This window comes from Stenella coeruleoalba (assembly GCF_951394435.1).
Source record: "Stenella coeruleoalba genome assembly, chromosome: 16".
Classification (NCBI taxonomy): domain Eukaryota; kingdom Metazoa; phylum Chordata; class Mammalia; order Artiodactyla; family Delphinidae; genus Stenella; species Stenella coeruleoalba.
The window spans coordinates 40326871-40354821 of NC_137162.1; the positions used below are offsets into that span (position 1 = coordinate 40326871).

Consider the following 27951-nt stretch of genomic DNA (forward strand, 5'->3'; position numbering starts at 1 on the left):
CTGCATGTATCAAGTTATGCTAGTAAATCCCACAGTGATAAAATACAAATTCCCAGCTCTGCTGAGTCAGAACCTCTGGAGGTAGGGTCTGGTCCACAGATAGCATTAGGCAACCAAGAGAATCAGCTTAGGGAAAGACTTTATGCAATACAAACACAGATCCAATGAAACTAGAATTGCTGTATTGAGGAAAGTCCTATGTGAAGTAAATTATGAGTGATCTGAAAAAATGGAGCTACTAAGAATTAAGGCCCCACCCTAAGCACAACTGAGGCTCCATCATTTGCCCTCCTTTCCTTTCTATGGCTTGTGCCTTCTTCCAGTGAATCCTTCTTGGCAAATAGGGATAATAATAGTGCTTACCTCATAGGGCTATTACAATGATTAAGTGAGGTAATGTTTGCCAACAGTGGATAAGGTAACTATTACTGGCTTACTACGTATTACCTAATCTAACACTCCATCAAATATAAGATGCACCATTAGTTTATGGACCACAAAGAAAGAAGAGAGTTGCCAATTAAACTATAAAATACCTTAAAGGTAGACTCAATTTCAGAGATGTTTAAATGTCAAAAAAATGTGCATTTTTAGAATTAATGACATTTATGTATTAGAAATCAAGAAGCTTATATAAATACTTTTGTTTTAATGAAGTTCGTGATTCATGAATGGCCAGATTATATTATTTTTTATTTCTTCTTTGATTTCTTCAGTGATCCATTGGTTATTTAGTAACATATTGTTTAGCCTCCATGTGTTTATGTTTTTTACAGTTTTTTTTCCTATAATTGATTTCTAATCTCATAGCATTGTGGTCAGAAAGGATCTTGATATGACTTCAATTTTCTTAAATTTAGCAAGGCTTGATTTGTGACCCAAGATGTGATCTATGCTGGAGAATGTTCCCTGTGCACTTGAGAAGAAAGTGTATTCTGCTGCTTTCAGATGGAATGTCCTATAAATATCAATTAAGTTTAGCTGGTCTAATGTGTCATTTAAGGTTTGTGTTTCCTTATTAATTTTCTGTCTGGATGATCTGTCCCTTGGCATAAGTGGGGTATTAGAGTCCCCCACTCTTATTGTGATACTGTTGGTTTCCCCTTTTATGGCTGTTAGCATTTGCCTTATATATTGAGGTGTTCCTATGTTGGGTGCATATATATTTACAATTGTTATATTTTCTTCTTAGATTGATCCCTTGATCATTATGTAGTGTCCTTCCTTGTCTCTTATAGCAGTTTTATTTTAAAGTCTATTTTGTCTGATACGAGTATTGCTACTCCAGCTTTCTTTTGATTTCCATTTGTATGGAATATCTTTTTCCATCCCCTCACTTTCAGTCTGTATGTGTCCCCAGGTCTGAAGTGGGTCTCTTGCAGACAGTGTATATACAGGTCTTGTTTTTGTATCATTTCAGCCAGTCTGTGTCTTTTGGTTGGAGCATTTATTCCACTTACATTAAGATAATTATCAATATATATGTTCCTGTTGCCACTTTCTTAATTGTTTTGGGTTTGTTTTTGTAGGTCTTTTTTCTTCCCTTCTTCTTATATTTTTTCCTATCTCTAGTATGTCAGATCCTGCAAGTTGCTTATTCAGTAGCCATGTTGCCACCATCTACTCCCCCTTTCTGGAAAAATCCTGATTATGTTTTGGTGTTTACACTGTACCCAAGGAAAGAGATAAACTCTACTTCCTGGCCTCAAGGAATTGATCATAAATTTAATTCAATCATGGCCTTATTCCCTTTACTAGTGATTGGTTTAAAAACCTTCTTGACCTAATACTAACTAATTGGATCTGAGAGAAAGTCTCCCTTCTACCTTCTGGGAAAGTTTTTTTCTTAATTAAAAGACCCTCATATGAGGAAATAGCTCCCTTCTTTGCTGGTAGTGATATATGCATTTGTGGTGCCTGGAACCATTGCAGTTGTGTTGAAACAAAGCAGAGAAAAAAGATGAGATTTATAGGTGAAAGCCTCCAACTTGAAAAAGAAGGACTAGTCATTTGTTCCAAAAAGGAACTGTATGAAATGTGACTTTATAATTCTGAGGCTGGTTTTCATTTGGGAGAAACCAGTATAATCCTTTGCATTTATTCTCATATCTTTTCTTTTTCACTTCCTTTTTTGTTCTCTCTATATATAGATATCTATCTATATGTATATATACACACACACACACACATGAATCTGGCTATATGGAGAATTTTTAGAGTATCTGGTGAAGTAGATGCTTGAGTTCCTTGAATCCATGAGGCCATACCTAAGAAATCTGAATGGCATTGGTAAATCTTGGTGTGGATGTTAAAATTTTTGCAGGTTTAAAATTCTAGTCTTGCTGTTATTTGGGGGAATTCTTAGCTAGGAAGAATGAAAATGAAAACAACTATAACAAAAAAAATTTCATAGTACAGCCATTACAAAAACAATAACTAAGTTTTATTGGGCCCTTACTATGTGCCAGGTACTTGACACAGCTTGTTTTTCCTACATTTTTAAAATTAAATATTTTGTTTTGAATCAGTTTCAAACCTGCAGAAAAGTTGCAAAAGAGAACAAAGAACTCTCACATACCCTTTGCTCAGAGACCTCATTCACATTTCACCAGTTATCCTACTAATATCCGAGCAAATAATTCAATCCAGGAATTACACTTTGTACCCACTAGTCTTGTCTCTCCAGTTTCTTTCAACCTGAACAGTTCCTCAGTCTTTCCTTCACTTTCATGACCTTGAAGTTCTTAAAGATTATGGACCCTTCATTTTGCAGAACATCCCTCAAGTTAGGGTTGCGTTCTGCCTGCATCCTTTTGAGTCGCACATAATGTTACTAGTGGTGTTAACTTTGATCACTTGATTAAAATGATGCCAGGTTTCTCCACTGTAAAGTCATTTTCCTTCCTTTTTAATTAATAAATCTTGTGGGAGGATACTTAGAGGCCATATAATAATCCCATTCCTCAACTCATGTTCACCCATTAGTTATAACATCATTAATATTTCTTTTCTGAATTGTTATTCTGATGGTTGCCAAATGGTAGTTTTCCATGCATAATTTCTTCTATATTTATTATTAGTTGGCTTTCTATAAGGAAGAACTTTCTCATTCATTCATTTATTCATTCGTTTGTTTATTTGTTTATATCCCTGTAGACCCATGGGTTCCTATTTTATTCAATGTTTATAATTTACTACTATTATGATTCATTTTGGTGATCAAAAATTGTCCTAGATTTGACTAGTTGATCCCCTTTAAGCTAGTTTCTCTATTCTTTTGACAAGTCCTCATCATTCTTTATTTCCTTACTATCTAGCATAACAAGAAGTTCTAGGCTCATTCTGTTCATTTCCTAACCCAGACCTAGAATCAGCCATTTCTGTAAGGAGCCCTCGTTCCTTTCAATGGAGAATGGTGTTTGGAAACCAAGATCTGAGCACTAGGTATGCTCATTGCTATTGTAATATTTCCTTCCCCAGGCTCTTTTAGGGTACTGAACTAGGAAATATATGGGTGTGTGTGTGTGTGTGTGTGTGTGTGTGTGTGTATGTGTGTCTGTGTGTGTGTGTGTATGTATACATACATACACACACACACACAGACACACACACACACACACACACACACACAGACTTATTCCTAACAAAATACCAGAGACTGGATGGCTTATAAACAACAGAAATTATTTCTCATAGTGCTGGAGGCTGGAAGTCTGAGATCAGAGTGCCATCATGGTCAGGTGAGAGCCATCTTCCTGGTCCCAGACTTCTCATTGTATGGGGACTCCACTCTTATGACCAAAGCACCTCCCGAAGGCCACACTTCCTAGGACCATCACATTGTGGGTTAGGTTTCAACATATTGATTTTGGGGGACACAAACATTCAGACCATAGCACACGAATTTATGTCTATATTTATTTCTATATATTATCTATAAAATGATGAGTTTCTGTTGATACCTCAACTCCAATGCAACGTCACAGAGTTCATTCTAGCTTCCCCCTCCACACTTGTACCTCCCTTCTTTGATAGTGAAGAGTCCAGCTCTCATAACCTCAAGCGCCTAAATGTAGCCAGTTTTATGACACCACCTGGCTGCCACCCTCTTTGCACACTGGCTCCAACTGTCAATGAGGCCTGACAACTCTGGACTACCTACTTCATTTGGGCTTTGCTAGTGGCTTTTTGATGAAGGAAAGAAGAAAGGCAATATGTATACCATGCTCTTGGATTGGAAGGATCAATATCTTCAAAATGACTGTACTACCCAAGGCAATCTACAGATTCAGTGCGATCCCTATCAAATTACCAATGGCATTTTTCACAGAACTAGAACAAAAGCTCTTAAAATTTGGATGGAAACATAAAAGACCCCAAAGAATCAAAGTAATCCTGAGAAAGAAAAATGAAGCTGGAGGAATCAGGCTCCCTGACTTCAGACTGTACTACAAAGCTACAGTCATCAAAACATATGGTACTGGCACAAAAACAGAAATATAGATCAATAGAACAGGATAGAAAGCCCAGAAATAAACCCATGCACCTATGGTCAGTTAATCCCACACCAGGGCATATATCTGGAGAAAGCCCTACTTCGAAAAGATACGTGCACCCCAATGTTCATTGCGGCACTATTTACAATAGCCAAGACGTGAAAGCAACCTAAAAGTCCATTAAGAAGATGTGGTACATATATACTCAGCCATAAAAATGAATGAAATAATGCCATTTGCAGCAACATGGATGGACTTAGAGATTATCATACTAAGTATGACAGAGAAAGACAAATATCATATGGTATCACTTATATGTGGAATCTAAAAAATGATACAAAATGAACTTATTTACCAAACAGAAAGACATTCACAGACTTCGAAAACAGACTTATGATTACCAAAGGGGAACGGGGGTGGGGAGGGATAAATTAGGAGGTTGGGATTAACATATACACATTACTATATGTATAATAGATAATCAACAGGGACCCACTGTATAGCACAGGGAACGCTACTCAATATTCTGTAAAAACCTATATGGGAAAAGAACCTGAAAAAGAATGGATATATGTATATATATAACTGAGTCACTTTGCTATACACCAGAAACTAACACAACATTGTAAGTCAACTATACCCCAATATAAAATAAATTTTTTTTAGAAAAGCCAAAAAAAAAAAAGTTAAGAGAAAGGAAAATAAGAAGGGAGAAAGAGGAGGAGGAAGAAGATAAATGATTACATATATTAATACATTTAATTCTTACTATAATCTTATAAGAAAAATATGATTATTATCTCCATTTCACAGGGGCTGAGGACTTGCTCAAGGTCACACAGCTAGCAATAGAAGAAGCTGGAATTAAACCCAGGGAGTTGATCCCTGGCCTGCAGACTCAAACGTGATAGTCTGCAGGCTTTTATCTGCCTTCCCTTGCTATTATCTACATCCTGCATTTAATACATTTCTTCCTTCATTATTCTATGTGTCTACCCTGGTTGAAATTGCTTAGCACCTAACGCAAGAAGAGTTTATTCTGAGTGCTAGAACTAATGTAAACAGGGAATTACATTATCACAGCAACATGTGGTGTTATAATTACATCAGAATGCAGCTCAGTCGCTGGCGCATTGTACGCGCCACAGTGTCGCCATATTTGCAGATGTTCAGTCTTACTTTTATTAAGCATGACAATGCCCAGCAGGATCCATTTTGTCTGATTATCCTCAAATGGAGAAGAATATTAAAAGGCAGGATAATTAAAAATATATGCCCAAACAAAGGATGTGTCTACAATTCCTTTTCTAGTGCTTTGAAATAGTTCAAATTTCTCAGCTGGCTCTCGTGCACAGAGCCCTAAAAGGATGTCTTAAATTTAGACATATGTCTTCATTCTGTTTAATGTGCCAGAACAAAAACATAGCTTGAGACCACCATGAATTGATGTCTAAGTGCTGGAACGCTAGAGAACACTCTTATTTCCATGGGGCTAAATGTCATCATAGAGTTTGTGATTGCACTTTCCCCTGTGAGAACATAGCCTTCTATTTTTAAGATTTGCCTCTTCCAATTCTATGCCCTTATTCTTCCTTGAGTCCACTTAATGGTTTTCTTTTGTTTGATGCAGCTTCAGAGAATTCAAATCATACTCCCATTAGCAAATACTTTTATTGAGAGAAAGGAAAAAAATCTCATCACTTCCATACAAGGCAGTAGGCCTAACAAATATTTTTTAAAACACAAAAAATGTTAGGTAAATTTATTAGGTTATTTCAATGTTTGAATGTATTTTAAAAGCCCTTCAAAAAAGTAAACCCATAGGTTTATATCAGACAGTTAAGAAATTTCCAACATATGGCAAGCCAGACAATTCTAGTGGTCAGGATTTTGATGAAAATGGTGTGGCAGTAAGAATATTGGAAAGGAAATTCTATCCCTCATTCTTAGCAATATGAGATTGTACCAATCATCTAGTCCCTGAATGCTAGACCACGAAATTCTCAAAACTTAGGGAGGTTCCTTTTGGGGGTGGAGTCAAACTGGAATGTGTTCAGAGGAGAAGAAACTTGAAATTATATGATCTGAGTAACTATTGAAGCAAATAAGTGAATGTACCTACTCTGAAATAGAAAAAAAATTAAGTGGGGATGATATTTATCTTAACATATTTGAAAGAATGTCTTATAAACCAAAGATTAAATTTTGGTCTGGCCCAAGTGTGTAGAACTTAGACCTACAAATAAAATTCATGGAGACGTAAACTTAATTTCAGTGTAAGGAGGGTCTTTCTTATGATGGAAGCTGCCCAAAGATAAAATGACCTGCTTAATAATAAAGTAGAGATTCTGCATCACTGAGGCATTTAAGATATTACCACATATCAGTGACATCATAGAGCAGTGTTTCTCATAATGTAATATGCATACATGTATATCACCTGGGGTCTTGTTAAAATGCAGATTCTGATTTTGTAGGTCTGACATGGGGTCTGCATTCTGCTCCTAGTTGATGCACATACTGTTGGATCATAGACCACTCTCTGAAGAGCAGCAAGGTCTTAGAGAAAATTTTAAAAATGAAAAATTGATTCCCAAGACATCAGGGATCTAAAGGCTTATTAGCATGCCATTGTGGAATGGTAATATGCACTTGATAGGAATAGGACAGAAATTAGAAGAAAATCTAGAACTCATCTTATTGCTACTGCTGAGGGTTCCAGTGAAAAATTGGGCAGCAACAAAAGGAGATACTCCTAGGATCAAAACAGGCCCAAAGCAAGGTGGAAACAGTCCCAAAGAGGAAAATATTTGGTGAGAGTAAGGGAAACTGACAGCAGTGAAAGCCACACACAATTTAAAAAGAACTTCCAACCAAATGCATGAGCTCACTAATTTGCCATAAAGGCGGCTGAGATGGTCCAGTTGAGCAGATGCTAAAATAAGGGAGTGAGCTTCATCAGTGGGTTTTTCCAGACAGCCTTCTGTCCTTAAGTGAGAATGAATGGAGATATTGTAAACTTCTGAAAATAGCAGCATGAGGCAGCAAAAATCCTGGTCCCAGATAGACTCTCATCATCATTGGCCACTTGGTGGCAACCCATGATGGTCCAAGAGGAGCAAGTAGCCAAGATTCTACCTGCAAATTACCCATCCAGATGCCAAAAGCAACTTTCTCAAAAAGCAATTCTCCTCTTGAAATGAAATCTTTTCCTTTCCTTGTAGCAGTGTTATAGAACTGAAAACTTAGGAACACATATGCCTTTGATTAGCTGAAGAATCTTCCATAGCTCTTAATTATCAAGTCTACCAAAAGTCCAATTTGGCCATTTAGATGTGGTCATAATGTAACAGGTTCTTTCCACACACTAATGCTCTTTCCAGAACACAGCTTTTATCTGAATTGGGGATACCTATATTCATGGATATGTTCTTCTGTATTTATTATTCCAATTTCACATTTCAATATGGGCTTACACAAAAATGTGTGTTTACTTTAAAAGGATGATTGAGTAACTCATTATGTTAGGGGTTTTCACAGATCCCTGGTGTCTCATTGAGGTTGAACTTGGCTGTCTGGTGTATCCAGATTGGAGCCTCCATCCCTTGGCGTTAACACAAACCTCCTACTTTCTTTTAAAGTGGCATTTCAAATTTAAATGTTCAAATCAAAATCAATGAGCTTTTTTATTAGAAGAAAGTGATAATAAAATGTAAAGAAAGACTGTGTAGCTTCCTTAAACCAACATCTCCTCAGAGAAACAACATATTGGTATATTTTGTGCAATTCTTCTCTTAATGACTAGATTAAAATAGACAGCAACGTTGGCTATTTGACTTCTTTGATTTAAAACAGTGAAATCATTACAGAGATGTCAACTAATACTGTAATACTGGATATTATCTCAAAATTATATTCAGGTGGTATATACAGGTATGTGTTAAATTTGGAGAGAGTTCAAAGAATAGTAGTGAAGATGAGTTATGTTGAAAAATAAAGAAATAATTGGGAAAGAATCAGCTTGTAGGAAGAAAAGAATGAGAATAATTTAAAATGTTTTCAATACTACTGTGTTTATTTTAGAAAATTTGAAAGATCCTGAAAAGTGTAACATAAAAAAAATTCACTCACAAGCCATCTAAATCAAGGAAGTTTTTAAACAAGGATCCTGTGTGTGTGTGTGTGTGTGTGTGTGTGTGTGTGTGTGTGTGTAATGCTGTGAAAGAACAAAAGGACATGAGTTGACTGTTCAGCAAGGGTGATCCAGATTAGTTACAAAAGAAAGCTCTTATAATGAATGTTTTTTGTTGTTTGCCTTTGGTTCTTGACATTAAGGCTAAAATTTATGAAATTATTTTTAAAAGAAGATATGTAGGATGAGTTTTACCAGCCTGAAAATTATAGAAAGACTAAATAATTTAAAAAATTATACATTTTGGAATCCCTATTATTAGTTATCTTGTCTACTTCAATTACCAGTATATCTATAGAAAGACCATGTTCCTGAGTTAGCTTGGATTCTTTTCACCAATCTTGCTATTTCAATCCAATTGTGGGGCAGTGGGGGTTGATAAGCTTACAATTCTTTATTTTTTTGAGGTGAGATACAAAAGTTCCTTGACTCAAATGGTTCTAGTAAAGTTTCAAGGGAATTAATAGAGGTTTTCCCTTTGAATGCTCTGCAACTGTTTTCACTTTAACACGTGACTCATAAATATAACACAGTATTGTGGCCCTCAGCAGATCATTCTGATGCCAAGTAAAGAGGGCAGGAATGTGTTAATAATTAGGCTGGCAAATATGTGCACTTTCTAGAAGGCCCTGTTATAAAAATATTTACTTCCAAATGTTATACTTTATACCTAAGTTCAAAAGAGGTGATGTGTAGCCCTTTAAAATGTTTAATTCATTGTCCTACAAGAATAATTTTGTGAATTGTACACATTACTTTAAATTCCAGAATATACATTAATTTTCGACATTTTTATCAGCTAGAGCATTGCTTTAATATTTGCGGGATGGCACAGATCCACACATTAAGCCTAAACCTAAGATGTGTTTGGATATTGTTTAGATGTATGATAAAATCGCTAGTTACTTCTTTTAGATATTATTTTAGAGTCAACAAGCAGAAATAAAAATACAAAAACATTAGGTGATCCAGTGAAATCTGGGCTACTTATAGTGATCTGAGGGTTGAACATGTATGTTTTTATTTGTATAAGTTTAAATATACATATAGATCATCATGTACGATAACTTTCTCAGACATTTTTTTAAAACACGAATGTAGATTAGAGTCCTATAACAAATATGGGGGATCAAGACAAACTGACAGATCCTGGGGCTTTAGGGGCCTTATAATCGGGGAAGCAGGACAGCCAGAGAAAATGTAATTAACACCATCAACTAGCAGATACAGAGTGATAGAATGAGGATATAATCAGTGTGTTCTAAGGGCTTAGTATTTTGGAGTACTATGTCATATTTTAAGAGGACATTGACCAGGAAAAATATGTTTTTGAGGTGGAAGGATGATATTGAAATTTTGAGAAGAAATTAATTCTACTTAACCTAGATAAAAGGAGCCCTCAGAATGACTAAACTAAATATATGTAGGATGCCTTCCCACCAGAGCTTCATTAACTGGGACATTATTATGTCCAATTTTTTCCTGAAGGATAGTTAGACTTAGGTGAGTATGTTTCTAACATGTGACCCTCACTCCCCAAACCACAGCTGATTGGATAATGGGTCAGCAGCTTCAAATCCACCAGGTTAGGAATAAAATGTGTTCTCCAGGCTTACATGCTGGTAACTCATTTCCAATTGTTAGGATCAAATTTGCTCTCGTTTACCTTGAATCAGCTTCACTGATAAGCAGATCTGGGAACCGGTATGCCTTGGACAATTCCTGTGCCCCTTATAGCTGTTTAGTTTTAGTATTTCCTACCTTCTTCCCATTATTAGAATAGGAATTTTGTTTACTTCCATTTTTTCATGGTTTATTATCTTCTAAATGAGTTGCTTTCAAACTTGGTGTCCATCAGAAAAACCTGGCAGGCTTGTTAAAGCACTGGTTACTGGGTTCCACCTTCACAGCTTCTGATTCAGTGGATCTGGAGTAGAGCTCAAAATTTGCAGTTCCCAGTTGAGGCTGATGCTATCCGTCCAGGGAACTATACTTTCAAAACCACTGTAGTTTACCTAGAGTATCTTTTTAAATTCTCACAATAGCCCTGTAAGATGGGAGTAATTATTTCCTCCATTTTACAGTTGAGAAAACAGGTGCTCAGATGTTGGAAGAAATTTGCTTCAAAATACACAGGTTGGAGGGAGCAAGCTAAAGTCAATTCCCAGGTGATCTGATTCCAGAAACAATGGTCCTAACATAGCATTGAGCCTGCCTTGTAGCTTTGCTTATGCCCCAAGCACCCTTCTGGAATGAGGCACTATCTTGCATCAACTGGCAGCTCCACCCTTGAATCTTGCTTTGCTCTTTCTAACCTTTCTTTTCAACTCATATCATAAATCCTCGTGTTTAAATGCCAGTACCTGAGGCATATTTAATTCTGCTACAATCCTGAAACACTTGCTTAGGACAGACAAGCAATTGTGACTCTTTATCTCCACCTGGTGGCGGAGATATATAGTCTACAGAAAACACAGTAATAGGAAGAGACAATTTTGAATCTCAAAAACGCAACAAAGTAGCAATGTTGGCCACAGAGCTGACAACTGCTTACACATGTTTTCTCTGGCTGAAGTTAACAAAAATCCACAAGCCAGGCCGAGTATTGATCATTCTCTTTTCTGATCTTATTCCAAGACTAATTTTTATTTTACTTTTAAACTTAAAGCTGTTAAGTAAAATAGGAAATAGTCTCTTCTTCCCCTTTGTACTTCCTTTCTGCATGAAGGATTGTTGAAGTTTGGCTAAAGTTAATTGGCAGTGATGTGGAGGGATTCAGACTGGGTAAGAGTAACTGCCCTTTTCAGCTATTAAAAAATAAGTATAATAACCATATGATAAAACATGTATTAACTACAATTAACTTCAAAATTACCTGTTTCCAATTATCACTAACCTGTTACCAGTTACCAACTTAAGTTCTAATTGTTGCTTCATAATTATACACCAGGGGAGACAGTACTGGAAAAGCAGAAATGATCACCTTTGAATGCTTAAATATTCAACTCACCAACTGTGTGACTTATATTAAATAATTTAAACTTTCTGAATCTCAGTTTCTCTGAATATAAAACAGGGAGAATATTTATATAAATTACATAGCCTAATGCCTAGCCCATGGTAAATGGTCAATGAATTAATTACTACTAATACAAGTGATGGAAGTTGCCCATGTTTAGAATGTGAATTGGGCAAGTAACATGATCTTCTAAACAGTTTATGTTCTGCTTATATTTATTATATGTTGATTACCTAAGAGCACGGACTTCGAAGCTAGACTGCTGTGTTCAAATCGTGGCTACTCCGCTAATTAACCTTGTGATCTCAAGCTTAAGTTCTCTTAACCTCAGTTTTGTGGGGAATAATTGCAATAAATGTTGTTGTGGTTGCTTTTGCTATTGTTGTTTGTATTATTTACCAAGTACTGTATTAGGTTCCAAGACACTAACATTGTTTGAAATTGTTAAATAACTTAGTAATATAGTAAAAAGGGAACATGCTGAAAATATTAAATTGTACTTAAATGTACCAACAAAAATAAGCAAACATCTTTAACTGCATGCCAGTATAATTTTAATTCTATGAAATAGTTTAGGCAGTCTTTCAGTAGTTTACTGTCCTGTACTTTTAGATAGAATATATGGGTCTTAAATTAGAATGAATTTTGGAGTCTGTATCTGCCGCCTTTTCTTTCTCTCCTCCTGTCACCTCCCTGTCTCGTATTACCTGCTGATAAGTGGTTTTAAGCATAGTGGAGGGCGGATAAGACTGATAGCATTCTGAAGGAAATAGAGGGATATTTAGACCATGAGAAACCCGTAATTATGCGTCAGTAGTCTCTTCCTTATTCTCAAGGTTGGCATTTAATCTGCTGTGGCTAATAATTTAGGAAACCATGTAATATTTAATTTAATATTTAAATTCTATTAAGACCAACCCAAATTGTTGATGTTTATTGTTGATATACTCATGACACATTTCTATGCCTAATGGGATCTATTTCAAATCCATGACCTTTAAATTTGTGTATTTGCCTATTTAAAGCAAAACATGCATATAATTATGTCTACAGATTACAATTTTAAAATCTGGACTGAGTGAATAAAGGTAGGAATTTCATGTAAGATTGTTAGTACAACATTTTGTAATAGTCTTCACATTTTCTAAAACAGTGAAAAACCATATCAAAGAGCAAGTAAGTGAAAAGGAAATGCTCTTGTTTAATGTATTCCATTACCTTTGATCAAAATATCACTCAAAGTTTCCAAAATCAACTCATTCTTTCTACTGAGAATTTTTATGAATCATCCCAGCAGTTTGGCAAGTTCAGGACCTCGAGGATTCAGTTACCATTCCAAAGAGTTCATTCCTTTAACTCTTCTTGGTCTGAAATGATAATTGTTACTCCTTTCTTCTCTTGTACAATTCAAGGAAAGAAATATATAGCTATTCACGAATAAAGCAAATAACCTTTTCTTACCTTGGGGAGAAAGATATTAAAATGTGAAAAACTATACACTCCCATCATGAGCTAAAACCTCTAAGTGATATTTTTACATAACTGAACTATGTGAAGGAAGGAAATTCAGGATTGTATTCCAATGGTAAAAACTACTATCATTTTCAAAGTGCCTTCATACCTGTGTGATTTTATCCTCACAAATATATGTTAGCAAAGAGGTGCTTCAACCCAAACTCTATGCTTTTTCCCTATAAAGTATTCAGAAAACAACGTGACAGTTATAGTTGCACTGTAAGAAATGGTAAAGTATGCATTAGTTATAAATTCATTGTTAAAGATACTGTAAAGCTTATGGTTGTTACGTTGTACAAATGTCCCTCGAAAAATGACCCTGGGATAAGTTGCTTACCTCTAATCACTTGATTAATTGTTGTATTTTCTTAGATATTATGCTTCTTATTTCATCGTGATGACTGGATGTTCAGAGCTAGATATAATGCTCACAGTACTTATATTAGCCTAGATAATTTCTTTTGGTTTATTTAAGAACATTCTAAATTTTAATTTATATTTAACAGTCTTACTCTATGTCTTATAAAAAACCTCTAATTCTTCCTGGAAGCAAAGGCATTATAATAAAATAGGAGAATTAATTCTTAGAGTGGTTGAAGCTGGGTTCTCTATAAGATCGCAAACATTGTGGAAAGGTTTATGTGATGTAGACTAACAAATACAATAACTTCTTGCCAAAGGACTGAACTGTATTAAGAAAACATGTGTTTCAGCCACTTTTCCTACTCCATCTGCGAAAATAAATTAATTTGTGACCAATCAAAAGAGCTGAAATAAATATTAGATCTCAATTCTTATTTTTACATTGGTCTCAAGACTGACTGGTATGTAGCATGAGACCTTAATTATCTGCCCATTGAAATGAGTCATGTGTAAGGAGCATAAGAATCAGTTCTTCTATGAAGAAATACACTAAAAACTGGATTAAATCATTAGTACACTCAACAGATTCTCACCCTTCTTGACTCTTCTACATTAAATTCTAAAAGGGGAAAATAAATATTCATTAGTTATAGAAGTATTTGAATATATCTACCTGGCTTTCATGAATTTTGGATTTGTAATTTTTACAGATGGAAAATACTTCAGCAAAATTCTTGTCTGGAAGGTACTTAGAAGAATGAGGTGACTTTCCTATAGTCCTTCTTCAAGTTCATGAAATAGACATTCTTGAGGGTAGGAATTTGAATTTCTAGTACAATGCCTAGTTAAGAATGTGGGCTCCAGGACAAATTATGTAATATCCTTTAGCTTCAGTTTTCTCATCTGTAAAATGGGAACATAATATCCGGATAATGACTGTATAATGAGTTGATATATGGAAAGTACTTTACATAACTGGCATACGGTAAGCACTAAATACATTTCTGATTATTTAAAAAATACATTTTTAATATCTTGTCCTGAAGTCAGAAATTTAGAGGGCTGTTCACTCTCTGTATTCATATATGTGTGTAGACTCGTTGTACTGATCAGTAACTTGCTATCTTGAAAGCAATGGGATAAGTGTTTCTATATTATTTATGAACAATTTTGATAATAAGGAAAGATGAAATACTTTAATACACTTCCATGATTTCCTAGGTACACACAATATGGACAAACCAAAATAAGGACAAAATCTGCCCAAATATCTTAACATCAAAATTAAGTATTATGACTACTGTTCTGGATATCATTTTATCTGGCAGATATAATGTTGCTCGGTCTCAGTTTCTTTAACTATAAAAAGAGAATTTGACTGGTCAGGACAAGATCTCTTTTAGTTCTCAGACTAAGACCTTTATATCAGATGGTTAGATAAAAATAATTTCTTCCAGGAATCTAGTCTCACATCTATTAGTATTTTCCCACCTACTTTTAAAAAATGAATAGCAATAATATATTTTAGAACTCAGTAGTGGATTGGGATAGGTTTTCTACGTCATTCAGCCGTGGTAGAACTTGAACCTTAGCAATAATTTAGGGGTAAAACAGCTTTCTCGGGGTATAAGGTGTATCAGTGGATGCACGAGAGCCAGGAGCAGCTGTGGTAATCAGAATTCTTAACGATTGTCTGACTACTAGTGTGACAGAGACCTTCTGTTGGCCAATAATTTTCCTTCCTCCCCATCCCAATTTTCTGTCTCTCCTTTGCCCAGCCTCCATCCTATAACCCTAGTCAGATAGTCTACACTTCCAGGGCTCCAGTTCTGTAATTATATATAAGATAATTATAATAAGTTATTTCTTATTGAGGACATATTATATCAGAGGTATATTCTGCTAACCCTTTTACATACATTACAATGCAGCCTCATGTTTTATGAGCTAGGTGATTGTGTGTCCCCAAAAGCAGTGCTATTTATCTCTATTGTCTTAGTATCATTAATGCTTGTGCCCCCTTTAATTCCCCAAAGTGACCCATTTAGGACAACAAATGATATGGTCGTTATATACGTATATTGTATGAGTTTCTTAGGGCTATTGTAACAAATTACACAAACTTGGTGACTTAACAGAAGGTTATTCTCTCACAGCTCTGGAAGCCAGAAGTCTGAAATCAAGTTGTCAGCAGGGTTACACTCCCTCTGAAGACTTTAGGGAAGAATCCTTTTTTGCTTCTTCCAGGTTCTGGTGGTGCCTGACATTCTTGATTTGTGGTGTCATATTCCCAGTCTTTACCTCCATCTTCACGTGGCCTTCTCCTCTGTGTCTTTCCTCTTCTGTCTCTTACAAGGAGACTTACTGAATATAGGACCTACCCTAATCCAAAATGATCTTATTTTGAGACCCTAAACTTAATTACCCTGCAAAGACCCTTATTCCGAATTAGGTCGCATTCTCAGGTTTTGGGTAGACATATCTTTTGGGGATGACAGTTCAACCCACAACTTATATATATGTAATAAAATCTAAAATTAGCATATAAAGGAAAATTATGTCCTGTTAAAATTGCCTATGAAAAATTCCCCATATAGTACAGCATACATAATATTGAGTATACATCTCTATATAGTAATTTTTGTTCACATTACAGTTTGAAACTGCTTGGCAAACTAAAAGAAAGATAATAAGGAAAGTCTATATTCATTTGTAAGGAAATTTAAATAATTTATTATATTTTTAAGGTAATGATCAAATTCAAAGTCTTGAAGGGGGAAGCTTGGAGAATTAAAATAATTCTTCCTTGTCTCCAGGGTATACTCCATTCTGTTATAGTAAACCTGCTCAAGCTTAGTAGACATTAATAAATTCATATTACAAGAATTAAGTAAAATAGATAATTCTTTATTAATTGTATATCTTTTAAGCCTCGTTTCCAATTCATAAGCTCTCCTTACATCACAGGAAATAAGTTTTTGGCTCAGAGGTGTTAAGTTTCCAGGCTAAGTTCACATCTAGACGGTTGCAGAGCTAAGATTCTAGTTCTGATGGCAAAACAGATTCTCTGAAATAGTATGTCTTTGATAGGAATTAATGATTGTATAATAATTATATTAGATGTAATAATTATATATAACAGGTATGGTATAATATAATATAAATAATATAGATGATAGAGTATAATAATATCTAATAATTGGGTAACACTTTTAATAACAAATGCGATGACTTTTAAATTAGTATTCTTTTTTTTTTTGCGGTACACGGGCCTCTCACTGTTGTGGCCTCTCCCGTTGTGGAGTACAGGCTCCGGACACGCAGGCTCAGCGGCCATGGCTCACGGGCCCAGCCGCTCCGCGGCATGTGATATCCTCCCAGACCGGGGCACGAACCTGCGTCCCCTGTATCGGCAGGAGGACTCTCAACCACTGTGCCACCAGGGAAGCCCCATGTATGGATTTTTAAAAATAATTTATTTGTATGGTTTTATAAATAATGCTTCAAACAATATATTGGTATAGATATCTTTGAAAATATGTGTGTTATAGCTTGAGGATGAATTCCTTGAAATAGAAATTATTTGTCACAAGGCATGCACATTTTGAATATTGAAAGCTACTGTTGAGCAAAGGGCATGATACATTTTGAAGCAGAAAATATGTTGTTGAACATGTATAATTGTTATAAATTCATTCTTATATTGAACCAAAATCAGCCTTATTGTAAATTTCAACTAGCCTGTTTATGCAATTTGGAAGAAAAAAAATTAAGTATTTTCATTCATCAGTGTAACATACATTCGAATTTTTTTTTAATTAATTTTATTTTTGGCTGCGTTGGGTTTTCATTGCTGCGCGCGGGCTTTCTCTAGTTGCGTTGCATGGGCTTCTCATTGTGGTGGCTTCTCTTGTTGTGGAGCATAGGCTCTAGGTGAGCAGGCTTCAGTAGTTGTGGCACGCAGGCTCAGCAGTTGTGGCTCCCGGGCTCTAGAGTGCAGGCTCAGTAATTGTGGCGCACAGGCTTAGTTGCTCTGCGGCATGTGGGATCTTCCCAGACCATGACTCGAACCCGTGTCCCTTGCATTGGCAGGCGGATTCTTAACCACTGCACCACCAGGGAGTCCCTCGAATTATTTTTAAAAAGCTCCATGTAAATATTTTCCTCTGCATGTTAAACATCCTCAGCTGTTGCATCTATTCATCTTTGCTATAGTTTCCAGAACATTTACCTTCCTGTTTCTAACCCTCTGACTCAATTTAGTTTATCAGTGTCTTTTTCATGTGTAATGCCAAGTACATTCTTGTGGTAAACAACCAGAGATCCCACTTAGCACTGATGTGGTCCAAAGAACAGCTCTCCTATATCTTCACCTAATCTATCAGTGTGTAACAACACATTGTTTCATTTATTGAATTGTTATTTGTTGAATTGGAATGAATTGAAGATACATTCCATCATGGCCTAGACATATATTTGTCCTACTTAGTATGAGATGAAACAGATTATTTTAGACAGAAATTTTTAATGAGTATTTGCTACATTCTGGTAACATTTCTTTTTTTCTGAAAGCATAATAAATCCATTTAGCAGATGATTCTAGTACGTTTGTGGGAATTAACATTTTTCTTACTTCTCCATAGTTTATATGATTTATCTTTTCCCCATTTAGAAGATTAGAAATTGTTCCTCCAGTTTTCTCCACTATTTCTCAAAGATTCCTCCAAGATTACTAAGTGTTGCTCTAAGATCATATCAAGCAAATCCTTTTAGTACCCTGAGATAAACTAATTTGCATCTTGATCCTAAATATTTAGGATAGGCACCCTCCTACTGTCTTATAACTTGCCCTTCAATTACCTCTGAATGATGTTTTCTAAGCCCTATAGGATTTGAGTATCCTTCTCTCAAGGAGTTGAGAAAGCTTTGTTTTGTTTTGTTTTCTTTTCTCTTTTGTATATGAATGTGCACCATCTTCTAGAGAGATGTTCACACTTATAATTATGTTTTATCTGAATCTTTAAAATTCTAGTTTTATAAAATCTAGAAATTCATAGAATCATGGTGTTGTTTTCATCAAGAAGGTTGCACATTCTTTATGTGAAACATCTGAATAAAATTGGAAATATCTGTGATAAACTCTTGTTTCTGATTATTCATGTGGGTCCATAGGACATTATGGTCTCCACAGTGTCAGAATTGTACAGTGTTTCAAGATTTGCCCCCGATTTAATCTGTAATTCTCTGGGAAAAAATGCTAGAAACAAAATATGGGTATTTATATAACAGGGCTTATTTTCCTCATGTCCCAGGATAGTACAATTATGGTAGCACAAGAACTATTCCTCTATTTTTATTCCTTTGATTATAAATAGGCAGTGCTCCTAGAAATAGGAATAGACAAGGAGTCAATGATTTAAGAAGATGCGATGACGGAACTAAAACCACAGGAAACTTGGAGCCAGGGGTATGTTATAGGTATTGGGGGACTTTTTACATCTGGTGTATGACCTTGTAAACCCCTTGGCAGAACTTCAAACTTCACCACCAAAGTCTTCTAACTTCAGAGAAGAGTGAAAATAACCAGATTCTGGGGTATCTTAAAGAGTTAGCTCGACCTAGCCCACCGTAAGCATTAAATTTTGACATCTAGAGTTTTTACCTTGAGAAGTGATTCAATATTACTTTGTACATTATAGTATTTATGTTGTTTTAATACAAAGAAAGTCTAAGTCCTTGAGTTTTTCTTTCAAACCTCCTGGTAAAAAAAAAACCTCACAGTCCAGGAAGATGTTCCATATTTTAAAAACAGATTTATTGATGTATAGTTGGGAAATAATTAACTGCACATATTGAAAGTGTACAATTCAATAAGTTTTGACATATATATTAGTGAAACCATCACCGCAGTCAAGACAATGAATATATTCGTCACTCAAAAGCTTCCTGTGGCCCTTTGTAACTCCTCCCTTCTCCCCTTCTCTGTACCTCTCCCCACAAGCAACCACTTATCTTCTTTCTCTATAGATTTGTTAGTATTTCTAAAATTTTATATAAGTAGAATCAAAGAGTATTTGCTCTTTTCTCTCTTTTTTTTACTCTATATAATGGTTCATACATCCATATTATAGCATGTATAATTTATTCCTTTTTATTGCTGAGTATTATTCCATTTTATGGATATACCATATAATGGAATGATAGACATTCTAATGATAGATATTTGGGTTGCAGTTTGAGGATATTACAAATAATGCTTCTATGAACACTCATGTACAAGTCTTTATATGAACATATGTTCCATATTTATAATGTGGCTTTGTAGCAACCGAATATACATACCTTTGATGCGAAGCATGGCTTAAGATACGTCCCAGAGTATACTTCTTGGAGTATAAGCCTTGCACATGGCTTATGTTCAGTCAATATTTTTTAGAATGAATGAATAAATCAGTGAAGACTTTGGAAAAAAATGGAAATGTTATTATGTAATGAAAAGGACCCTCAGTCGAGCCAGGAAATCGCAACTCTAACATCTATCTCACCATGAAGCATTAAGCAAATTATTTAATCTCTTACACTGTAGCTCCCTTACCTGTAAAAAGGAGGTGATATAGGTATATGATCTTTTTGCCACAATACTGAAGTCTCAAGTCTCTAAAAAATCAAGAGGATTTTGTTGCTAATTTGATGGTAAAAGTTAACCAGACCTGTACTGATTTATTGGTAAAATTGGCATAAACTGATGAGAAGGTATTTAGAGCTTTACTTAATCACATTTAGTGTAAGTATTTGATTTGTTGCTGCAAAAAATGTTAGTGAATTTGATTATAGGTTGCTGCTCCACATCCCATTGATATGTTACATAATGTACACTTTTTACATTGTATTATCCTGCTAAAAATCCCTAAATTTTACTTTTGAAACATGTCTGTCCCCTTAGTAGGGACTGTGAATTCTCTTCTTGCCTATATTAGAATTAGATGTGGTTATAACTGAGAGAAAACAGACACATACAAATGGCTCAAATAAGAGGTTTATTTACCTCTCATGCAAAAGCCCAGATATAAGCAGTTCCAAGTTTTAAAATGGCTGCATATCAGGGGCTAAGTCGTCTTCTATTTCCTGACTCTGTCTTGTGTAATTTTTGATCCTAAATTCATGTCATAGGTAAGATGGCTGCTTGAATACCAGCCATTTCATTTGCATTTCAGCCAGCAAGAAGGAGGAAGGGGAGAATAAGGGCTAGATCATGGCTCTTAAGGACACTTGCCAGAAATTGTACACAATACATTGGTCAGGCATTAGTGACATGGACATATCTAGCTCAAGGGAACATAGAATATGTGATCTTTTTTTAAAGACTACTATAAGTCCAACTAAAAATAGAAGGTCCTATTACTAAAAAGGAAGGAAATAGAAATTGAGAAAAATTACAGTTTTGCCCCACTGCCCCCCTATCTTATTGGGTATTGTGGTAATAAAGAGAAATAATAGACATAGAAACAACTTGAATTAAAAGCTCTGCATAACTATAGGTTTGATAACAAAAAGGATCTTAAATAGTATATTTTTTTAAACAAACATTCTCACAGGGTTTTGATGTATCACTTTATTGTTTTCTCAGCATATCATTGGGATTATGTTGTAAATGGTGAGCAAAGCCCAATTTCTAGTATTACTCAGACTTTCTTAATTATTTTTTGGTCTACCAGGAAATCTAGTGTTCTTTTTTTTTTAAGACACTTGAACATTTGGCATGTTTCCAGAAAGCCATAACACAAAGTTGAAACAGCTTTAGCTTCAAACATAGCTTTGTTCACTCCCAGCCAACCCCACCCCCACCCAACACACACACACACACACACACACACACACACACACACACACACACACACATTTCTGGGTCTTTTCTTGAACTGTGAACCTGGTAACAGCTCTGTGGCTAGTAAATCTCATTCTCACCTGCTTGTGCAAGTGCTAATATTATTTTCTAAATATCCTTTCTGTTTTTTTCAGGATGACTCTTTAATACTTGCTATCATGACTTAAAACAATAAAAGACACAAGGCAATCTAACCTAGAGAAGAATAAAAGAGGAATAATTAAATTCAGTTTTATTTAGGTAATGGTGGGGGTACGTTTCTACAAGGTGTGTATAATTGTGATAAATAGGTAAACAGTCTAAGCACAATTTACATCCCTCTCCATGCAATAGAAGACTGGAATTCTGCATCTTTGCCTGTAACTGGTTAAGTGAGTTCAATTTAGGGAGCAAAGATTAAGATATCTAACTTTCTTGGGTTCAAGCCAGATTTTTCACCTCTATCTTGCCTTCAACAAACATAATATCATATTTTACCCCCCAATGATTGCTGTACCTGTTTACAAACCAGCGTAGAATTTGAAGAAGAAATGCGATGATGTAGGCTCCCAAATCCCCAACAAGACAACATGGACATTTATGTGGTAAATGGAAGGATGGTTGGTTGAGTGAATAAGTGAGCCAGAGGGCTTTCCAATGATAAGGAAGTTAAACTGTAGGTATGTGGTGAGTGATTTTTAAATTCCAAAAAGTAATGTTTGAGCTATGTATAGGAAAAATAAGGTCATTTCTGTTCCAGAGAGCAAAGAGACAGAATTTGGCTTTGAGTATATATGAGGGGACTGAATCCAATGTCCTGATGAGACTCTTTTAGGAGAGGGTGGGCTGGTGGCTCTTATCTTAGGAGAAGCTCTGCGATTCAACCAGAAGAAGGATTTCCAGGATCTCTACATCTCTAGGTATAGCTTCAGCCACACTTATAGCCCTCTAGGCTCCACAGTAAACCTGAATCTTGTTTTATAATAATGCTGGTAAATTTTTATTTTGGTTTTAAAAAATTAGGAGATAAATACAAGCTGGGGTTGATTCCATGCAATAAACATGCCATTGGCAGAGGCTTAAACTAGGATAGATTCTGGACTGGTACTTAGGAAGTGTAATTGGCCAAGGGATTTTGTCCAAGGACTGTCAATGATCGCATGTTTCTGTTCTCAGCACAATTTACCCTCTTTGTGTCAGTTACTCTTTTCTACTTACTGCTCTGTCACTCAGGACAAAATCAGCATTTTCCTAATGGATTTAGGGAATTCAGTCTTGATGGCTCCACAGTGTCCACACAGATGCTCTAGTTAAAAAAGTAGAAAGCCTCTGGGTTGGTGCCTATTTTATTCTATGTATTATTAGTTTCCATCCAATGAAAGGGCAATATAACATTTCATTTTTCCCTTAGGTTTTCATCATGAACAGACACATTCAGAACTTTTACCAAGGGCAGTCCTTGAGAGTATTGTGCTACAGCTGGTTTTTATTCTTGCTCCTAGGTGGCCTTGCTGAAATACAGTTTTTCTCTTTAAATGCATCAATATTTGGTTGGAAAGTGTAAGTAAATTGAGGGGCTTCTAATTTACATGAATAAATTTGTGTTAACTTAAAATGTTAAAAATTTACAACTCCATTAGACCAAAGAAAGAAAATAAGCTCAGTGGATTTTAGAGCTAAATTTTCTTACTTTTAGAGACTTTAGAGATAATCTGAATGGAATGTCTTAATCTTAAGACAAGGAGGCTAAGGGGCAGAGATGTTAAAGCAATATTCCTAACATCACACAGCTATGTAGTATCAGACCTAGGATTAGAACCCACGCCTCCCAGAGTCCAGTCCAAAACTCCTTTTTTTATGCCATGTTGTCCTTTTCTTTAAAAAAAAAAAATGACTGTGATTGCTTCATAGAAGTCAATTGACTGATGCAATTAAGAAAATCTCCTATGGTAAATGTGGACCCACACTGTGTGCTGGAGGTAAAGGGATGTCTTTCAGATTGTAACTCTTTGTGGGGTCCAGGAAGTTTCCTTTCTCTCTTGATCTCATCTTTCTTCCTCTCTCTCTTTTATTATGACTATTCCTCCTATCTAGTGGCTCCTACCTTCTCCACTTAAGCCTCTTTTTCTCCACAAAAGAGATGATCATAAAGATGTTAGTAAGTAAAAATGAATCTCCTCAGAGTTGCTGAATGTTTGCAAATCTTACTTTTATCAGCAGCAACAACAATAAAGTTTGTCTTGCAGAAGAGTCTCAAGGACCTACCTCATCTTCTCTGATCTCAGAACTGATACCAGCTCAAGTTGCTTGTGGAAACCTGTGTCCTTTCTTCCAAAGATAATAAGGAACAGACCCTCTGAGTGTCTGTTGAAAAGAGGAGGAAAGCTGCTGTCTGCCTTTGTTTTCCCCAGGGAGCGAGAACTATTGTGAGGAAGCAGACAGGCCTTGTGCCGCGGCCTGGCTCACAATGGCACATGCTAGTGACGAGAGACATAACATCGGAGCTGTGGCTCCTGCATGGCTGCAACTATTGATACAAGTTGTGTAGACTTGTAGTTATGATGACTTCTATCAAAATGCTGCATTCCAAGTAATAATCAGTACCATTAAAACGTTTCCAATGTGCACCCCTCACCCTAATTAAACAAAATTTAAAAGTGATGGAAGTACACATTTGAAAGCAAGTTGTCATCCTTTCTATGGAATAAATTATGTTTGTGTTTTTTTAAGGTTAGTTTAACACTTGAATAAAGTCAATGGAAGGAAAAGCAACATCTATTTTATTACTGATGGGAGGCAAGAATTTTAACATCCACAGATAAATTTAATGGTTACTATCCTTTATATCTTTGGAGGACGGCATCATACATATGCAGTGCTTTCCAATCTAGCACGTTTAAATTCTGTGTGTGGTGTGTGCACTTGCACACGTGCAAAGCAATAACCTAGAGAAATTAGAGCTTTAGAATGAGAGGGGGACTTCAGTCTACCCTAATTCAACCATTCCATTTTATAGTTATAGAAATTGAGACAGGGAAGATTAAGGATTTGTCTTTTAGTGGCAAAATAAGAACAAAAATCCAAATTATGTTGATTTTTCATTTTGCTTAGTCTAGATTTTTGCCAGAGATTACCAGAAGATTTATGAAACAAATTAAAAATGCAAAAATAATGGAAGAACTTAACTAGTATCCATAAAATAGCTTGAATTATACCCTGAACCATTAAGATTCATTGGATTTTAATGCAATATTAATGTGAAATGTATTTTATGATATTTTAAATTATGACATTTTAAATATTTCTCTCCATTGGTGAGAATTTTGGTCAACTAGAACATCTCATTCACTGAATGTCTTGGTTAGTAGAGAACTCTGAAAGTTAATCCCGTTATAACTCTGTTTATACAGGCAAACCAAAGTGAGCAATTTATGTCATATACTGGTTAATTTAGTAATTTTTATTCCTTATCTGAGGAAGAATTTTAAAAGTTGTTCATTTGTTTGTTTATTATCAAATAAGACAGTCTAGATTTTTGACTAGATACAATCTTTTAGATAATTTGTTATCTCTCTTCTTTACTGGTATGAACATAGATGGTATTGTTTACCATTAGAAGGAAAGTTTTTTTACAAAAAGTTTCTAGCAAATTCTACTAGCAAATTCATATCACCAGCAAAGAATTAAAAACAAACAGGAGAAGGAGAACAAAAAGAAGGAATCTCTTGCCAGATGCTAATATAAGAGTGCAGGGTCACAGGTACCCTGTAAAATTCAGGTTTTGGTAAAAGGAAGAGACTTCATATCAGTCTCCAAATGTATTTGAAAGTTTATTATACAGGTGATAACGACTGGAAAGAGGAAGTAGACTTAAATCGTCAGTTCTCAAATGTTAACATGTGATAATTGGACACTTGTTTAAAAGTAGATTCCTGGTCTCTACCTCAGAGATTCTTTAGATCTGAGTTAAGGCGCAAAATTCTGCAATTTTAACCAAGAGCAATAAGATGCTGATACAGGTAATCTGGGGCCACACTTAAGAAACTCTTATTTCAGTTATAGCATGAGGAAATTAGGTCATACAGAAGTAAAAAAAGAAAAAAAGAATAGTCCAATTACCACCATAATGAACTGCCATGTGGAGTTTCTTTTCTTTAGAGCACTGTTTTACAGTAATCATAAGTTACTTCTCATAAAACTGCTCTCCTACTCAAATAATCTTGGGAAATCTGTATGCTATAATCAAACTTTATACATTCATGCCATATGTTTCTATACGAAAGGTACTGTAGTACAAAAGTCCTAACTCTGTTTAAATCAGTTTTCTAATTTACTTAGTCACAGAATCAATTTTTACTTAAATAAAAGTCTTATTTATATCCCATGGAGTCTATTATCAGAAAAACAACTTAGAGAGACAATAGAATAATAGAAAAATTTTAACCATTTGGGTTGATGTGCAAACACCTCTATTATCAAATGCCTTATTTCTTATGAGAAATTCCTTTATCTGTGAAAGAAGATGTTCAGGCTTTTGGAACTTTATACTGGGACATTTTTTTGTTGTTATTGTTGTTCTGGCTGTGTATTGCTTGAAAGAATCTCCTCCATTTCTAGAAAGCCCTATTTGTATTTGTTTAATTTATCTCCTCCCTGATTAGAAGTCCTCTTAGCTATAGCAGCTGGTGTTGTTATCCAATTTAACTATTTCATGCCTATTTATATATTTAGTCACAATCATTTAGTTACCACTTTTGGACAGTGACAAAGTGACAAACAAAGAGTTTTCTGAATAATTCCAAAAGAAATTTGAAATGTATCTTTTTATTATGCTGTACGGTCCAGCTCCAACCATGACACAAGCAAACCATCTTTGGTCTCCATGTCTGTCTGCTTACAAGCATTCGAGTTCTGCTGGAGAAGGTCACAGAAGTAGAGATGGGTTCCATCATAAACTCATGATCCCCAACCTCAGAGACCTTCCCCATGACCCTTCTATTCTACTATGTATTTCTCACACACTCACCAATGACAATTGCAGACATTCTCTCCTTTTATCTAACTTCCTGTTTTTCCTTCACCTCAATCTGAACCCCAACCTTACTTGAGAAAATAGAAGCTGTGAACTGGAAAGCATAGAAATATTCATAGATCTGCCCCCACACTGTCATTTTTCCTTTTTATTGTAGGAGTTTTTCCTCTTCCTCTATGAGGCTAATCCTTCCAAATGTGCTTTGGATGCCTTCCTATTTCAGCTCTTAAGGACAGATTCACATCTTTCTCTTACTATTTATTATCTATTATGAGCCAGGCAATATTCTAGGCCCTAGGGATATATCTATGAGCAGAAGAGATAAAGATCCCTGCCTTTTAAAAAGTCATATTGTAGTGAAATATTATTCTTCATATATTTATATTTTCTTTATATTATTCTCTATATTATAGATTATTCCTTCTTTCATTTGTATATGCAATTTCTTAGAATGTTTCCTACAACTTTTATTTCATTTACTCTTCCTCTGTTCACTCCTTATTCACTAAAATCTCACTTCAGCCTCCATCATTTCACCCAAACAGCTCTTATTTAAGACAATAATGAGCTCTGATGATGCTGTATTCCAGTTTAACACTTTCAGGCTTCATTTTCCTTACTTCTCAGTGGCATTTGACGCTGTCAACTACTCCTTGAAACACTCATTTCCCATTGGTTTCTATGATACTATTGTCTCCTGGTTTTCTGTTTCTTTTCAGTTCTTATTTTCTCTCTTGTTTTCAGGCTCATCCACTTCTAGTCATTTTATTGGAGTTCTTCATGGTTCAGTCTGGCTCTCTCCTTTCTCCTGTTACTTGATAACCCTTTCTAGAGTATTTCATTCAGGTCATTAGGTTGAAGTACTGCCTATACACCAGTGACTCAAATTTATATCTCTAGCTTTCTATGAGCTCCAGATATATTAGATAGCTTATCTTGAATGCCTCAAAAGCACCTCAGATAAACATGTCTAAACCCAAATTTATGACCCTTAAGACTTCCTTAATCTTGTTTTTCATCCAATATCCTCTATCTTCCCCAAGTCGGAATCCTATTACACCTTTCTCTTCATAACCCGCACATATCATCACCATGTCCGATTAGTTGACCTCTTAAATATTTCTAGAATCCTTCCATTTTGCTCCATTTCTACCACCACTCTAATCAAGGTATCATTTCTCACCTGGAACTTTACAATGGCCTCCTAAATTGATTATCAGTATCTCTCCTTGTCTCCCTCCAATCTGTTCTCACTCAGCAGCAAGAATGCTCCTTTGAAAGGAAAAGCTGATCATATCACCTTCTTATTAAAAGCCATCAGTTGCTTCCATTGTGCTTAAGAGTAAGACTAAACCCTCTGCTTGTCCTACAATGCTGCCTCCTCTCCTGCATTTGCTCATTCCATTTCCCCCTTGTTCTTTCTCCTGCAGCTGTGCTGCCTCCTTCTGTCCCTTAAACTTTTGCTTCTAC

At 35.5% G+C, this 27951-nt stretch overlaps 1 protein-coding gene across 10 annotated transcripts in view; it reads left to right on the forward strand.

Moving 5' to 3' along the window:
* The window catches only part of LOC307174951 (uncharacterized protein), a 592470-nt gene that overhangs the window by 21692 nt on the left and 542827 nt on the right, over window positions 1-27951 (forward strand). The gene's annotated exons all lie outside the window — the stretch shown is intronic.